Source organism: Tursiops truncatus, chromosome 5 (genome assembly GCF_011762595.2).
Source record: "Tursiops truncatus isolate mTurTru1 chromosome 5, mTurTru1.mat.Y, whole genome shotgun sequence".
In the NCBI taxonomy this organism is placed as follows: domain Eukaryota; kingdom Metazoa; phylum Chordata; class Mammalia; order Artiodactyla; family Delphinidae; genus Tursiops; species Tursiops truncatus.
The window spans coordinates 31,254,144-31,263,840 of record NC_047038.1 but is presented as its reverse complement, the minus strand read 5'-3'; positions in this window follow the sequence as shown (position 1 = coordinate 31,263,840).

Here is a 9,697-nt window from a genome sequence, read left to right as displayed (position 1 = left end):
GAGGGTCGTCTTTTCATCTTGTTTATGTTTTCTTTTGCTGTGCAAAAGCTTTTAAGTTTCATTAGGTCCCATTTGTTTATTTGTGTTTTTAATTCCATTTCTCTAGGAGGTGGGTCAAAAAGGATCTTACTGTGATTTATGTCATAGAGTGTTCTGCCTATGTTTTCCTCTAAGAGTTTTATAGTGTCTGGCCTTACATTTAGGTCTTTAATCCATTTGGAATTTATTTTTGTGTATGGTGTTAGGGAGTGTTCTAATTTCATTCTTTTACGTGTAGCTGTCCAGTTTTGCCAGCACCACTTATTGAAGATTCTGTCTTTTCTCCATTGTATATTCTTGCCTCCTTTATCAAAAATGAGGTGACCATATGTGCCTGGGTTTATCTCTGGGCTTTCTATCCTTTTCCATTGATCTATATTTCTGTTTTTGTGCCAGTACCATACTGTCTTGATTACTGTAGCTCTGTAGTATAGTCTGAAGTCAGGGAGCCTGATTCCTCCAGCTCCATTTTTCTTTCTCAAGATTGTTTTCGTTATTCGGGATATTTTGTGTCTCCATACAAGTTGTGAAATTTTTTGTTCTAGTTCTGTGAAAAATGCCATTGATAGTTTGATAGGGATTGCATTGAATCTGTAGATTGCTTTCGGTAGTATAGTCATTTTCACAATGTTGATTCTTCCAATCCAGTATCTGTCCATCTGTTTGTATCATCTTTAAATTCTTTCATCAGTGTCTTACAGTTTTCTGCACACAGGTCTGTTGTCTCCATAGGTAGGTTTATTCCTAGGTATTTTATTCTTTTTGTAGCAGTGGTAAATGGGAGTGTTTCCTTAATTTCTTTTTCAGATTTTTCATCATTAGTGTATAGGAATGCCAGAGATTTCTGTGCATTAATTTTGTATCCTGTTACTTTACCAAATCCATTGATTAGCTCTAGTAGTTTTCTGGTAGCCTCTTTAGGGTTCTCTTTGTATAGTATCATGTCATCTGCAAACAGTGACAGTTTTACTTCTTCTTTTCCCATTTGGATTCCTTTTATTTCTTTTTCTTCTCTGATTGCTGTGGCTAAAACTTCCAAATCTGTGTTGAATAAGAGTGGTGCGAGTGGGCAACCTTGTCTTGTTCCTGATCTTAGAGGAAATGGTTTCAGTTTTTCACCATTGAGGACGATGTTGGCTCTGGGTTTGTCATATATGGTCTTTATTATGTTGAGGTAATAAGTTCCCTCTATGCCTGCTTTCTGGAGGGTTTTTATCATAGATGGGTGTTGAATTTTGTCAAAAGCTTTTTCTGCCTCTATTGAGGTGATCATATAGTTTTTCTCCTTCTATTTGTTAATATGGTTTATCACATTGATTGATTTGCGTATATTGAAGAATCCTTGCATTCCTGGGATAAATCCCACTTGATCATGGTGTATGATCCTTTTAATGTGCTGTTGGATTCTGTTTGCTAGTATTTTGTTGAGGATTTTTGCATCTATGTTCTTCAGTGATATTGGCCTGTAGTTTTCTTTCTTTGTGACATCTTTGTCTGGTTTTGGTATCAGGATGATGATTGCCTCATAGAATGAGTTTGGGAGTGTTCCTCCCTCTGCTATAGTTTGGAAGGGTTTGAGAAGGATAGGTGTTAGCTCTTCTCTAAATGTTTGATAGAATTTGCCTGTGAAGCCATCTGGTCTTGAGCTTTTGTTTGTTGGAAGATTTTTAATCACAGTCTCCATTTCAGTGTTTGTCATTGATCTGTTTATATTTTCTATTTCTTCTTCAGTCTCAGAAGGTTGTGCTTTTCTAAGAATTTGTCTGTTTCTTCCAGGTTGTCCATTTTATTGCCATATAGTTGCTTGTAGTAATCTCTCATGGTCCTTTGTATTTCTGCAATGTCAATTTTTACTTCTCCTTTTTCATTTCTAGTTCTATTGATTTGAGTCTTCTCCCTTTTTTTCTTGATGAGTCTGGCTAATGGTTTATCAATTTTGTTTATCTTCTCCATGTGTTGTATATTTTACAGAGTTTTTCCTGTAATTGATATCTAGTCTCATAGCTTTGTGGTCGGAAAAAATACTTCATGTGATTTCAGTTTTCTTAAATTTATCAAGGCTTGATTTGTGACCCAAGATATGATCTATCCTGGAAAATGTTCCATGCGCACGTGAGAAGAAAGTGTATTCTGTTGTTTTTGGATGGAATGTCTTATAAATATCAATTAAGTCCATTTTGTTTAATGTATCATATAAAGTTTGTGTTTCCTTATTTATTTTAATTTTGGATTTGTCCACTGGTTAAAGTGAGGTGTTAAATTCCCCTACTATGATTGTGTCGATTTCCCCGTTTATGGCTGTTAGCATTTGCCTTATGTATTGAGGTGCTCCTATGTTGGGTGCATAAACATTTACAATTGTTATATCTTCTTCTTGGATTGATCCCTTGATCATTATGTAGTGTCCTTCTTTGTCTCTTGTAATAGTCTTTATTTTAAAGTCTATTTTTTCTGTTTTGAGAATTGCTATTCCAGCTTTCTTTTGATTTCCTTTTGCATGGAATATCTTTTTCCATCCCCTCACTTTCAGTCTGTATGTGTCCCTAGGTCTGAAGTGGGTCTCTTGTAGACAGTATATATACAGGTCTTGTTTTTGTATCCATTCAGCCAGTCTATGTCTTTTGGTTGGAGCATTTAATCCGTTTACATTTAAGGTAGTTACCGATATGTATGTTTCTGTTACCATTTTCTAAATTGTTTTGGGTTTGTTATTGTAGGTCTTTTCCTTCTCTTGTGTTTCCTGCCTAGAGAATTCCTTTAGCATTTGTTGTAAAGCTGGTTTGGTGGTGCTGAATTCTCTTAGCTTTTGCTTGTCTGTAAAGGTTTTAATTTCTCCATTGAATCTGAATGAGATCCTTGCTTGGTAGAGTAATCTTGGTTTTAGGTTTTTCCCTTTCATCACTTTAAATATGTCCTGCCACTCCCTTCTGGCTTGTAGAGTTTCTGCTGAAAGATCAACTGTTAACCTTATGGGGATTCCCATGTATGTTATTTGTTGCTTTTCCCTTGCTGCTCTTAATATTTTTTCTTTGTACTTAATTTTTGATAGTTTGATTAATATGTGTCTTGGTATGTTTCTCCTTTGATTTATCCTGTATGGGACTCTCTGTGCTTCCTGGACTTGATTGACTATTTCCTTTCACATGTTAGGGAAGTTTTCTACTATAATCGCTTCAAATATTTTCTCAGACCCTTTCTTTTTCTCTTCTTCTTCTAGGACCCCTATAATTCGATTGTTGGTGCCTTTAATGTTGTCCTAGGTATCTCTGAGACTGTCCTCAATTCTTTTCATTCTTTTTTCTTTATTCTGCTCTGAAGTAGTTATTTCCCCTATTTTATCTTCCAGGTCACTTATCCGTTCTTCTGCCTCAGTTATTCTGCTATTGATTCCATCTAGAGAATTTTTAATTTTATTTATTGTGTTGTTCATCATTGTTTGTTTGCTCTTTGGTTCTTCTAGGTCCTTGTTAAACATTTCTTGTATTTTCTCCATTCTATTTCCAAGATTTTGGATCATCTTTAGTATCATTCCTCTGAATTCTTTTTCAGGTGGACTGCCTATTTCCTCTTCATTTGTTTGGTCTGGTGGGTTTTTGCCTTGCTCCTTCACGTGCTGCATATTTCTCTGTCTTCTCATTTTGTTTAACTTACTGTGTTTTCAGTCTTTTTTTTTTTTTTTTTTTTTGCAGTATGTGGGCCTCTCGCTGCTGTGGCCTCTCCGGCTGCGGAGCACAGGCTCTGGACGCGCAGGTTCAGCGGTCATGGCTCACAGGCCCAACCACTTCACGGCATGTGGGATCCTCCTGGACCGGGGCACGAACCCGTGTCCCCTGCATCGGCAGGCGGACTCTCAACCACTGCACCACCAGGGAAGCCCTCAGTCTTCTTTTCGCAGGCTGCAGGTTCGTAGTTTCCATTGTTTTGGTGTCTGCCCCCAGTGGGTAAAGTTGGTTCAGTGGGTTGTTTTGGCTTCCTGGTGGAGGAGACTGATGCCTGTGTTCTGGTGGGTGGGGCTGGATCTTGTCTTTCTGGTGGGCAGGGCCACGTCTGGTGGTGTGTTTTGGGGTGTCTGTGAACTTATTATGATTTTAGGCAGCCTCTCTGCTAATGGGTGGGGTTGTGTTCTTCTCTTGCTAGTTGTTTGGCATGGGGTGTCCAGCACTGGAGTCTGCTGGCCGTTGGGTGGAGCTGCGTTTTATCATTCAGAGATCTCTGGGGGAGCTCTTGCAGATTGATATTACATGGGCCCGGGAGGTCTCTGGTAGTCCAGTGTCCTGAACTCGGCTCTCCCACCTCAGAGGCTCAGGCCTGATGCCAGCTGGAGCACCAAGACCCTGTCAACCACACGGCTCAGAAGAAAAGGGAGGAAAAAAAGAAAGAAAAAAAATTAAAATTAAAATAAAAATAAAAAATAATTATTATAATTATAAAAAAGGAAGAGAGCAACCAAACCAATAAACAAATCCACTAATGATAATAAGCGTGAAAAACTATACTAAGATAAACATAAAAATCAAAAACAAATCAGTTGCAGACAACAAACCCCAAGTCTACAGTTGCTCTCAAATTCCACCGCCTCAGTTTGGGGTTGATTTGTTGTCTATTCAGGTATTCCACAGATGCAGGGTACATCAAGTTGATTGTTGGGATTTAATCCACTGCTCCTGGGGCTGCATGGAGAAATTTCCCTTTCTCCTTTGTTCACACAGTTCCTGGGGTTCAGCTTTGGTTTTGGCTCTGCCTCTGCGTGTAGGTCGCCCTCAGGCATCTGTTCCCACCCATACAGCACAGGGTTAAAGTAGCGGCTGATGAGGGGGCTCTGGCTCATTCAGGCCCCGGGGAGGGTGAGGTACGGTGGTTATAATTGGAATGCAGGGCGAGCCTCTGGTGGCAGAGGCTGGCAAGATGTTGCAACAGCCTGAGGCATGCTATGTGTTCTCCCAGGGAAGTTGTTCCTGGATCATGGGATCCTGGCAGTGGCGGGCTGCACAGGCTTCTGGGGGCAAGTTGTGGACAGTGACCTGTGCTTGCACACAGGATTCTTGGTGGTTGCAGTAGCAGCCTTAGCATTTCATGCTCATCTCTGGGGTCTGAGCTGAGAGCCACGGCTCACACCCATCTCTGGAGCTCATTTAGGTGGTGCTCTGCCTTCTGTGAGCAGACAGGGAAGGAATCCCCTCTTCTCCCACACCCCGAAACAATGATCTCTTGCCTCTTAGGCAGGTCCAGACTTTTTCTCAGACTCCCTCCTGGCTAGCTGTGGCACACTAGTCCCTTCAGGCTGTGTTCACGCAGCCAACCCCAGTCCTCTCCCTGGGGTCTGGCCTCCCTTCAGGCTGTGTTCACGCAGCCAACCCCAGTCCTCTCCCTGGGGTCTGGCCTCCGAAGCCCGATCCTCAGCTCCCAGCCCCGCCCGCCCCGGCGGGTGAGCAGACAAGCCTCTCAGGCTGGTGAGTGCTGGTCGGCACCGATCCTCTGTGCGAGAATCTCTCCGCTTTGCTCTCTGCACCCCCGTTGCTGTGCTCTCCTCCGTGGCTCCAAAGCGTCCCCTCCACCCACTTTCCCATCCCCACCAGTGAAGGGGCTTCCTAGTGTGTGGAAACCTTTCCTCCTTCACAGCTCCCTCCCAGAGGTGCAGGTCCCATCCCTATTCTTTTGTCTCCGTTTTTTCTTTTTTCTTTTGCCCTTCCCAGGTACGTGGAGATTTTCTTGCCTTTTGGGAAGTCTGAGGTCTTCTGCCAGCATTCAGTAGGTATTCTGTAGGAGTTGTTCCACACGTAGATGTATTTTTGATGTATTTGTGGGGAGGAAGGTGATCTCCACGGTTTACTCCTCCGCCATCTTGAAGGTCTCCCCCATACTTATACATTTTAATAAATCAAAATGGATAGATTTTTACTGTGGTATAGACTTCCATTCATCCTCTTAATGGTAGACATTTAGGCTCTTTCCAGTTTTCCCTTCTGAAACAATTCCACAATGAACATACATCTGTGCGTGTTCTTGTATGTGAGTGCTTATGTATGGCGTATATCTAGGAATAGAATTGCTAGGTCCTTCAGGGTATACATCTTCATCTTTATTAAATATTGTCAAATTGCTTTTACCACCAGCAGAGTTTAAGGGTTTAGGGAGACATCTATATGGAAGGGAATATATTAACTAAAATTTACTCACTCAACTTTCTTTGAGTTTCTAGGAACTGATTTAGGAGGTGATATGGCTGCTCTCTTATCAGTAGCTATGGAGTGCAGGTTATTTTTTTCCTCCCTGTGTTAATTAACCCCTTTGGACTGTGGTCCTGGTGTAGGCCATTGTTGATACTAGAATATGCCTGGAGAAAACCAGACACTCAACTTGGGTCAAAAGGTTAGGAAACAAATAGTTGGCAGTAGTCCTTAAATGCTCCTCTTCCTGAGGCGCCCCACTAACATGAAGCTCCTAAAAATAAAACAACCAAACTGAAAATGGTTCATTAAAGAACTTCACATCTCTAGATTGATGCTCCTTTTACAACAGGGCACATATACAGAAGGGAATGGGGTAGGGAGGAGTGGGTGGACAGCACAGTGTCCTGGACACTATTTTTTAGCCACAATCACTGCAGAGCTTATTACTGTGCTACAGAGGATACATTTTAACATTTCCCAGAAACCCAATGGGTTAGTTAAGATTGAAAAGATGCTTGAACTTCTTTAAATAAAATACAGTCCAGAAATGATTTTACATAATTACACTGGTAAGGAAGCAAATGACTTTATTTAGTTCTGTGTAAAGTTAGTCACGGGAATAGAAAATTAGCAACAAAAAAAGAGATATGGACCAATTGTTCCCAATTCTTTTGGGAGGGAGCAAGTCTCTGTGTAGATGATAAAATGGTAAATGTACTTGTACATGCTACGTGCACACAATTCCAAAGCCAAATAAAATTATTTTTGTAGCACTTATTTTAAATCATGAGTGCCATTACTTCCCTTCATTATTATGCCTAATTGTAAGTTGACTATACTAGGAAATGAACTATAGTTAATTTGACTATCAATTAGTGACCAAACCAAAGTTGTAGAGAGCAGATTGTTGGCATTAATTAGAGACTTCTGTTTGGCTTTTAGATTCTTATCTATTTGACCTTGTGCCTTCTATAATCTGGCTGGAGGTTTTCTGGGTCAAATGAGGGCTTCTGAGTCACTGGCCTTGGAACTCTGCACTCGCTTGCTTTCCCTGCATAAGGGAGCTAGCATCGTGGTGATGATGCTGAGAACTCCCAGCTTTGCCCTCAGGGTTTCTCAGACCCTGAACAGGAAGGAGACCTCATTTCTTTTTCTCCCTGTTACAAAACGTCTCTCAGTTTACACAGGTCTTAGAAAACAGCCAGAATCTGAATACACACTGGATACTAAGCTCCCATTTTTAACCACGACACTATCTTCTCACATTAAGAACTGATGCTTAATAATGTTATGTGCTGAGCACTGTGCTAAGAGCACGTGCATTACCTTTTTCACTCCTTACAGCTGCTTTATGATTTAGATACTGTTACTGTATAGATACCCCCAAAATGTAACGACTCAAACAGGGTAGAAATCTATTTATCTCATGAAACCAGCAAATACTGCTTCTGTTCCATAGAGTCAACCAGGGACCTAGGATGGTTCCTCACGATCGCTGCCGTTGCCACCACTTCTAGCAGGAGGAAGAGGAGAGAGGGCATGAGGGATGCTCCTCCACCATTCCTATGTCCTGACCTAGAAGTGACACATCTAATTCTGATTAATATTTCATTAGAGATCATTTAGTCATGCCCACACCTGGTTGCAAGGAAGACAAGGAAATACAGTCTAATTCAGCAGTCATGTATTCCGCTATTATACTACTGTGGGAAAGGGGGAGAAAGGGTTTTAGTACTGGCACTGGTATCTTATTTACCGATGTTCAGGCTTCTTTGAAATCTTAACTAAACCCATCAAGTCTCTGGGCAACTTGCTGTCCCTACCAGTTATCACCTGTATGTCACTACTGAGGCAAGTTAGATTTAACAAGTTTAAATAACTAGCCCAAATTTTACACACTTCCTAAGCAGAGGCAATGGGATTCAAACGAGGCAATCTGAGACTAAAAGTCGAGCATTTAAGGACCACCTATGCTGACTCTATACTGACAACTCTATACTCTTGAACTATGTTGAATAATTAATTCATTGGCAAGTTACTTTCCTTTAAATGGATATCTGTTATGGGGATTCTGCTCAGCTCTGTGGGAAGAATGAGGTGATCAGGAATTTTCCATTGTGGGGATAGTGGAGTTGAGTCCCACAGTTCCCAATGTCTGAGTTCAGGAGGCTAAATGTCTACAGAGTGATTATCATGTCCTTGGAAGTGAGGTTTCTGTGGTGTAGGTAAAAACCTCTGGATTTTTGTGTGTAGAGGATATTAAGTGACAAAGAAAGGTATTACTTAAAGTCATCTCTAATTAGGTGCTTTGGTTTAACACACCTAGTCAAGGATATTTTGAGCTGAAGCTTAAAAAAATGCTGCATCTTTAAGTATAACTCACCATTAATGCTTAGATGAAAGGTGTTCTGAACTTGTGGGACCACTGTCCATCAACTTAACTATGTAGCCCAGAATATGCCAACCAAATAGCTATTTTAACTCACATTTCTATTCAGAGGGTTAGGGGGATGGGCAGTTTAGGTGTTGCTGAGAGAGAAGAAGGAAAAAATTTATGTGAAAGATCAATGTTATTTTTATTTAATTAACTGAATGCTGTTGATTGTGAGCTACAAAAAATGAATGCTAATTTGTATAACTCAATATACATGTGACCAAAACAGCTAATGACCCTCATTAATTCAAGCAGGGACTGTTCTCAGAATAGCAGTGTGAACTCTTTGGAAATTGCTTGATATCTCTAAACTGCTTCATCTGTAAAATGGGGATATGAATATTTTTTACTTAAAGATTTTGTTGTAAGAGTTAAATGAGATAACTCATGTCTCAACATTAGCATATTAAATGGTGATTACTGAATAAATATTAAGGATTATGGCAACTCTCTACATAATTCATTTCAAATACTGGTGGGGGTGGGACTGTTGATAACTAGTTCTGTAAGATTATGAAAATATTGTTCTGTGGAGGGAGCGCTCGTCCTCACTTAACAACTTCGTTCAAGATATTAATCCAGAACTATGCTAATGCCAGCTCTCAAAATCTCGTGATGAACTAAAGATTTCAGTTGAAGTCTTTTTTAATCTTCCCAGGCAAAAATAATCCCTCTCCCCTCTGTGATCGCTTTGCTCTTTGTTCATAGTTCTATTCTTGTACTTAGCACATTGTGTCACCGATATTTGCCTGTTCCGATTGTTTGCAAACTTCATTGGTGATCAGGTGATGTATGACATCCTCTGGGTCAGGGACCGTATTTGCTGGCTCCTGGCACGGTGCCCGGGACAAAGCACGGTCTCCATAAATGTTTCTTCAGCGAGTGGCTGAATGGCCTGGTGGAGTTGCTAGCACTTCAGAAGAGGAGTCTGGAAATGCACCGGGTTGTATTTTTCTGGTTTGCCAGTAATTAAACCATTTCACACTCAGTTTCCTCATTGGAGAAATATTCCTTCCAATGAGCTTCCCTTGCAAAGATGCTGTGATAATTAATG